This window comes from Egretta garzetta, unplaced genomic scaffold (assembly GCF_000687185.1).
Source record: "Egretta garzetta isolate BGI_Z169 unplaced genomic scaffold, ASM68718v1 scaffold15, whole genome shotgun sequence".
NCBI classification, from domain to species: Eukaryota; Metazoa; Chordata; class Aves; order Pelecaniformes; family Ardeidae; genus Egretta; species Egretta garzetta.
This window is the reverse complement of record NW_009259798.1, coordinates 1,662,818-1,670,440: the sequence shown is the minus strand read 5'-3', so window position 1 is coordinate 1,670,440 and position 7,623 is coordinate 1,662,818.

The following is a 7,623-nucleotide window of genomic DNA, read 5'->3' as shown; positions in this document are numbered from 1 at the left end:
GCTCCTTTTCAGTTTTCTCTCTCCCCCAAGAACATCTGGGGTTTGAAAATTTTTCCCTTCGATGTACTGACCTGTTATTTTCTGAATTGGAAACTCTTAACAGCCAGATTCAGCATGATTGCAAGCCCTGATCTGCAGCCCTGGCTGCGTGTTGATGGGAGCAGCAAGGGGCCTCCTCTCCTGCTGGAGCAGCCGTGGGCTTGTGGTCCGCCCCCTCCTGCCCTGCCCATGTCCTGCGCTTGGGATGTCCCTACCACAGCCTCCTGCGTAATCCCAGGACCAGCAGAAACGGCTGCACCCACTCGCCTTTCAGGTGGAGGTTCAGGCTGGGAGGACCTCAGGAGGTCTCTAGGCCAATCTCCTGCTCCAAGCTGGAATCAGCCATAAGGTCAAAGCAGAACGCTCCAGGCTTTGTCCCATCAGGTCTTGAAAGCCTCCAAGGTTGGAGCCTGCACAACCACAGCCTGTTTCTCTGCTTGCTGTCCTCAGGGTGCAGAAGTTTCTCCTTTTATCCAGATAGAACCTCTCCGGTTTTTTATGTATTTCCATTTTTCTATATTAAATGATACCGAACTTTGCCACAACAATAGAGAGAAAGAACACGAGCAGCAACTTGCTTTTCCTTTGCTCTCAAACTAAACTCAGCTCTCTCTATTCCTCTCAATTCTGGGATGTGCACGGTAGGCGGGGGTTGCTTTGGTCTCTTTAAAGGTGCATCTATGTTTCAGTGAGTTCCAGTTTTACCTGGAGATTTTTTCCCATGGTCGGAGGTCACCATGCGAGCCAAAGAATCAAGAATAATTAACAGTGGGAAATCATGTAACCACTAAGAGAGAAACAAAGCCTCTTCTGTGGGCCTGCAAGCAGGCTGCCAAGAGCTCTGCCTCCAATTCATCATGTCGTATAAAATTGGTTTAAGGATTGTCACAGTGCGGAGTTCAAATCAATAAATCATGTGTCTTAAGTCATATTTCTGCATTTCTTTTTCCCAGTCCTTGCTTTGTAGCTGCTGGTGTATGGTTCGAGCTCTCGGACTTTTAGCTTTCTTCCCAGCTCTCATTTACTGGGGTGGAAACCAGAGGGCTTGCAGTCCGTCAGAAGGAAAATTAATAAAGGGAGTCAGCAGAAGAGTCTACTTGCCAAATCCTATTTGCTGCCATCTTGCTGCTAGAACTTGCCATCAAGGGCATGGGGCAGTGTCAGTAAGCATAGGACACCCGCATGACCCAGCTGCCAGGCCAGCTGGTCATCGGGTGGCTCCAGGGAAAACATCAAACTATTCGTGACACGCAGGGGGCACAGCGTTAACACAGCTAGGTCAGAGCAGCTGGGCTGGGCAGAAGCCTTTCTGACCTGGGCAGATAAGAAGAGGGAAGGGTTGTGTTGGTGCCGTTTGCTCCGCAGCAACAGTGGAAGGTGACTGGCTGCTGCCTGTTTCAGGGGTGCCGCAGATGCTCCCTTGCCCAGGGAGAGCAGTTCTCATCTGGCAAAGTCAGCTGGGGGCTGATGAAAGCCCTTCCCCTGTATGACAAAGCTTCCTTAGAAGAGCATTTCAGGGCTCTTTTCCTTGATTCTGATTCTACATTTACTTACCTGCGTTGGGGCAGCTCCTGTGATTTCATCTAATAAATAGGTCCTCATTTTTTTCACTAAGGGATGTGAATGACCAAAGCCATCCATGGGGTCACAGCCTTCTTAGTGTGCATCCACCTGCTCCAGCATGGGGTCTTCTCCACTGGAACGGGTTGCCCAGAGAGGTAGTGGAGGCCCCATCCCTGGAAACATTCAAGGCCAGGTTGGACAGGGCTCCGAGCAACCCGATCTAGTTAACGGTGTCCCTGCTCACTGCAGGGGGGTTGGACTAGATGACCTCAGGGGTCCCTTCCAACCCTAAACATTCTATGATTCTGTGATTCTATGATCCCAGCTACAAGACCAAGGGTGAGATAGATCTCATTCAGAGAAATGGTAAGTCAATACATGCTACATAATGAGTCTGGGGCAGATTTGGAGCCATGCTGTTGGATACGAAAATCTCTCCTCTTTGGCCACCAACCAACTGCCATACAAAGCCATTTCTTTCTTGCTTATTTGTTCTCCACCAGTGGATGGCCACAAAGTCAGCCCACCAATCTCGGTTGACGTGGCCTGTCATTTTTATAGTTTGGATGTACCAACGCAAGTCTCCACTTAGCTCTGCACCTCACCATGGCCTCCATTTCATGGAGCCACGTGCCCCAGCTTCCAGAGATGACTAGCCTGATGGCCCAGCTTGCTCACCTCCCAGTTCTCCACAAGGTCAAGGAGGAACACTCGCTTGTCAGCTGCTGTCTCCTTTCTTAAGTCCTGGAGGGCAAGATCAAGTAGACTTATTTGGTAGCATGAGCTACAGTGGTCAAAGCTTGCAGAAGACTTTCACAGGTAGGGACAGATTTCCCTTGTACTCAACATAAACCACCTCTGATAATACCAGTAAAACCCATACCAGTTCCTTTTGAACCATACGTTGGTTCCCACTTGTGGGAGAGTTGTGCTGATGTGAAAATAAATAAAAGCCTTAAGAGCAATTTGAGGTAGCTGCGTTCCTATTTTGGTTGAAACTCAAATCCCTTACAGATACAAACAAAAAATCCCTTTCTGCATAAAACCTGAAAACTAGTAACTAGCATAAAGGTTATGCAGTCCTTTGGCTGTGCCTCAAACCTAACTCACCAAAAGGTTCTGGAAGTTTGATCTCGAACATCATAAGGGCTGTACGGTAAAGAATTCGCAGACTAAAATAGCTGCCAAGTGATAGCAAATGTCAGCAAGCGATCTGCCTGTGGGGTATGGGAACTAGACGTGACAGAGTATCTCTGTCTCACTAAGTCACGTGCAGCTCAATCTTTCCATTCACAAGAAAAATGAAGGGTCATCTTGCGTCTTCAGGGCTTGATTCTCTCTCGTAACACCAATAACTCCTTCCCTTCCTTGGCAGGTGCCCACAAAGGAACAGCAAGCAGCCGGCGGGACAGTCCACAATATCATACGATTACTCGGAGGAGGAGCTCATGGCAAGCATCGAGCAGGAGTACTGCCGCTGACCCCAACCCCACGCCACGAGAACGTCAAGCACGTTCCTGGAAGCCCAGCTGGAGAAAAACTGCTGCTGACGAAATAACACCTGGCACAGCAAGACGGCACAGGAGAGGTGGGTGGCGAAGGGAGGTGAAGCGTGAGAGGCAGTGCAGCTGCTTGGGAAGCACGGAGGAGAAAGCCCTCCTGACCGATTCCGAGTGAGAGCGTGAAGATCCTCACCCACTGCTGATTTCTGATCGGTGCCGCTGGAAGAGGGACCAATTCACCTTGTGAATCAATATTTAGAAGCTCATTTCTAAATGGTATTTACAAATGAAGACGTACTAGAACTGAAGTGTCATACTAGAAGTGTTGAGACATGGCGCTTTGAAGGAAGATCTTGTTTTGTCTTAGCAGAAGAAAAATGCAGCAATATCATTCGATTCAGATCTCATTTACGGGGTTGTTGCACAAAATTCATGTTCCTGCCGCTTAAAACAGGCCAAATTCACTCCTTGTGCTATGCAAGCCTCCAGGTCTGAATTTGGCACTGTCTCTTCGAACATGGTCCCCAGCATGGGACATAAGATGCAAACCATCCAGTACCTAGGCAGTGTCATCCCAAGAGTTCCAATTCCACTACTTAGGCAAACTAGGCTCCAGGGAGCCAGCAGGGAGCACAGGATTTGTACAATCCCTTTGGGGCAGGATGCCAGCATCAGTGTGGTACCTGGGGCTCCTTGTCATGGATCCTCCAGCAAAAGCAGGAGGCACGTCCCGGGTGCTGCCTTGCTGCGGCCAGCGATCATCCATCTTGAGAGGGACTTGCACGCTATGGTGGAGCAGCTGTTTGTGATCAATTTTCAGAATTATCAGCCCTGGCCTTCCTGTTTATTTCTTGTAGGTAACCTAGAAGAAAAATCATGACATTTTACCATTAGCTGACTGCAAAGTAAAACAGAAAGTTGTCCCTCCAAAGAAATTCGTATATTTTCAGTGGTCCCTGACAGGGAAGCCTAGTATTTTAGGGTTTCTGCCTTTATTTTACCTGCATCTTAATATATTATGAGTAGCTGCTTATTATCAGAAGTAGAAAAATACCTTATTTCTGTGTTCAGCTGGAGCATAAAAGACATCAGATGAACTCTTCACATAGACTGTGTAAATGCAAGAGGAAACAGCAGGACACATCTTAAGATGCTTCATTTTACCTTCTTTGTAATTCCTGCTATCTGTGAAATGGAAATAAATGCATCTGTACTCTATGTAGCCCTCAGTAAAGACATCAAATGTTGTTTCGAAAAAGGGTCTCCAGCTTACATGGCAAATCGTCTTACGGTACCTGCAGAGACTAAGCAAAATGCATCCTTGGAGGATGGGATGCCGGGAGGCAAGCACTAGATTACCCCCCTGGCACACGTACTCACGCTCCGGTGGCCTTTCCCACAGCAGCCTGCAGCAGGGCTGGCCATCGTGGTCTGCCTGAGGGCCCAGGAGCTGCCAGGCACCCAGCAGAGGTGGGCAGCAGAAAGGGACCTGACATCCTGCAGAGCTACGCAAGCCCTGGGGGCAAGAGCTCCCAGCACGCTGGCCAGGGCGCTTTGATAGGATGAGGGGTAATGGTTTTAAACTGAAAGAGGGTAGATATGGGTTGGGCATAAGCAAGAAATTCTTCACTATGAGGGTGGTGAGGCACTGGAACAGGTTGCTCAGAGAGGTGATAGATGCCTCATCCGTGGAAGTGTTCAAGGCCAGGCTGGATGAGGCTTTGGGCAACCTGGTCGAGTGCCATGGCAGGGGGGTTGGAACTAGGTGATCTTTAAAGTCCCCTCCAAGCCAAACCATCTTGGTGGCCCAGAAGTAGCCATAGTGGAAAGCAGATGTCCTTGGGGGAGGTCAGGTAGGCCCTCTGGAGCACGGGCTCTCCAACCCTCCTGAAAAAAATCCCATTTTCAATGATAGCACTTTATTTTTTGTCAGGGACAGTCATTTTTAGACCTACTAATGCTGCTAAGCTGTGATAGGAACACAGTTTCTCTGCAGTGTGTCATGCGTCAGCAGCCAGATCTCCCAGAGCTTATATTAGTTTTCAGTAGCTCTCAAAGACCTACTGGGGTGAGCAGAATGTGCCTGTGGAGAGCAGGAAAAACATGGGAGACCTGCTGACTCCAGCACCACAGGTGACCATGGTATTCCAGAGACAGCAATGTGCGCTGGCAGCCCAGACGGCCAACCGTGTCCTGGGCTGCATCAAAAGCAGTGTGGCCAGCAGGTCGAGGGAGGGGATTCTGCCCCTCTACTCTGCTCTGGTGAGACCTCACCTGGAGTCCTGCGTCCAGCTCTGGAGCCCTCAGCACAAGAAGGACATGGAAGTGTTGGAGCGGGTCCAGAAGAGGGCTACTAAAATGATCCGAGGGCTGGAGCACCTCTCCTATGAGGACAGGCTGAGAGAGTTTGGGTTGTTCAGCCTGGAGAAGAGAAGGGTCCAGGAAGACCTTACTGCGGTCTTTCAGTTCTTAAGGAGTGATTGTAAAAAAGCTGGAGAGGGAATTTTTACAAGGGCATGTAGTGACAGGACAATGGGTGATGGTTTTAAACTAAAGGAGGGTAGATTCAGACTAGATATAAGGAAGAAATTTTTTGCAATGAGGGTGGTGAAGTACTGGACCTGGCTGCCCAGAGAGGTGGTCGATGCCCCATCCCTGGAAACATTCAAGGTCAGGCTGGATGGGGCTCTGAGCAACCTGATCAAGTTGAAGATGCCCCTGCTCACTGCAGGGGAGGGTTGGACTAGATGACCTTTAAAGGTCCCTTCCAACCCAAACTATTCCATGATTCTATGATTTAGTGACTGGCCCAGATAATGGCTCTACAACCCATTTCAGGCTCCCCTAAAGGAAAGCCTGAGTTTTAAAAATCTTGCAGAGAGTGACTAATAAAAAGAAAGATCTAAACTGAATATATTCCTGTTAGGCTGACAGAAACCTCTCGACTGAGCACAGCAAACCATTAAGCTTCTTTACAAAATTAGCTTATCAAATAGCCAAGGGACAAGCACATTTCTGCACCTGGAATCAAGGTGCGGTGGGTTTCACAGGTAACATTTTCAGCATCGCTGAGAGAAAAGGAGGAGCCACAGGAATATGGGAAGATCCAGAAGGGAGTGATGCATCTGGGACACTCACTGCACCAGGAAAAGGTGGGAGAAAGGAGTTTTGGGATACAAGGAGGGGCCTCAAGCTGTGGCATGGTTGTGCAGGCTTTCTCTGTGCCATGAAATGGTGCGTGGTCAGTGCTGTGCTCTGACTGCAGAGCCGCAGAACGGCTCGCAACCATCTCTCTTATTCTCATACCATGCAGAATGGGATGGTGGTACCCAGCCAGCTCCCCAGTCTGCCCAGGAGTTGTCAGGGACTGTGCTCCTCCACCTGCGTCAAAGCTGCACCCAGCAGCGTGCCAAAACCTGGAGGGTGGCAGTGGGGTTTGTAGCGAGGAAGGCACGATTGCGCAGCTTAACTACCTGGTGTCAGTGTAACCCTGCTTTCAATCCATCCTTTGCTCATGGAAAATAAGACACTAGGTCATTTGCAGGTAAATAATTGTATTGAAGAAGTACCTGAGTCCATGACTGATTTCAAGAGAAACTTCTTGTATTAATTGCTCTTTAAAAAAAAAAGGACAATTTTACTCTGGGAATCACTTTGCCACATCTCAGGCAGTGAATACCAGCATCCCACCAGCTGCATTATCAGAAAGTTTATTTTCTTTTCTATAACCATCATCAAATCACAACCACTCATAAGACGAAAAATTATTTGGCTTGCCAGTAATTCCTGCTCCTAACCTAGTTCTGCTGGAATTAAGTAGGGTTCTGGAGAGTCTCTCATTCATCATTTTAGAAACTACCCTCCTATCCAATACACACAGCATAAGACAGGGTAGCTGAGCACAGATTTTGAGCTAATGCTATTAATCCCCATTAATAAAACAGCAACAGGCCATGCGTATTAACCAAATTACTACATTATTCATCTAACGAAGACAAATGCTACACACCGAGTTTTGCACCAGTCCAAAAGGAGTAAGAGGGCCCTGCTGGCCATACCTCCTATTACTATTACTCTTTAAGTGAGGCAAAACCACAGTTGCTGAGGGGACTGGAGAGGGGCATTTTTGCAGCTAATAATGAAAAATTACTCTTTGGTGCATGAAGAGATATCACCACTTCTGAGCTCAGTGACTTCCATGAGTTCAGGAGGTTTCTTACCTGGCCATGCAACATGATGCCAGCTGAAAGGTTCTGGTGGTGAAAGCATTAAAGACCTATTTTTTAAATTACTCAACCCAAGATCTTAAGAAAGAAAACAATGAACCTGAAACTACAGAACCAGTCTGCACACTTACTCAGACTCTTGATTTCACTCAAATCTGGGTTTTTCATGTGCAAACAAATGCTTTGAATCCTTTTTTTTTCCTCTGTAGCTGCCTTTTCTTTCTGACAGCACTGTAGTGGATGCTGCCGCTTTTTGCAGAGATGGCCTTTTCAGTAGCCCAGTAAATGGGCAG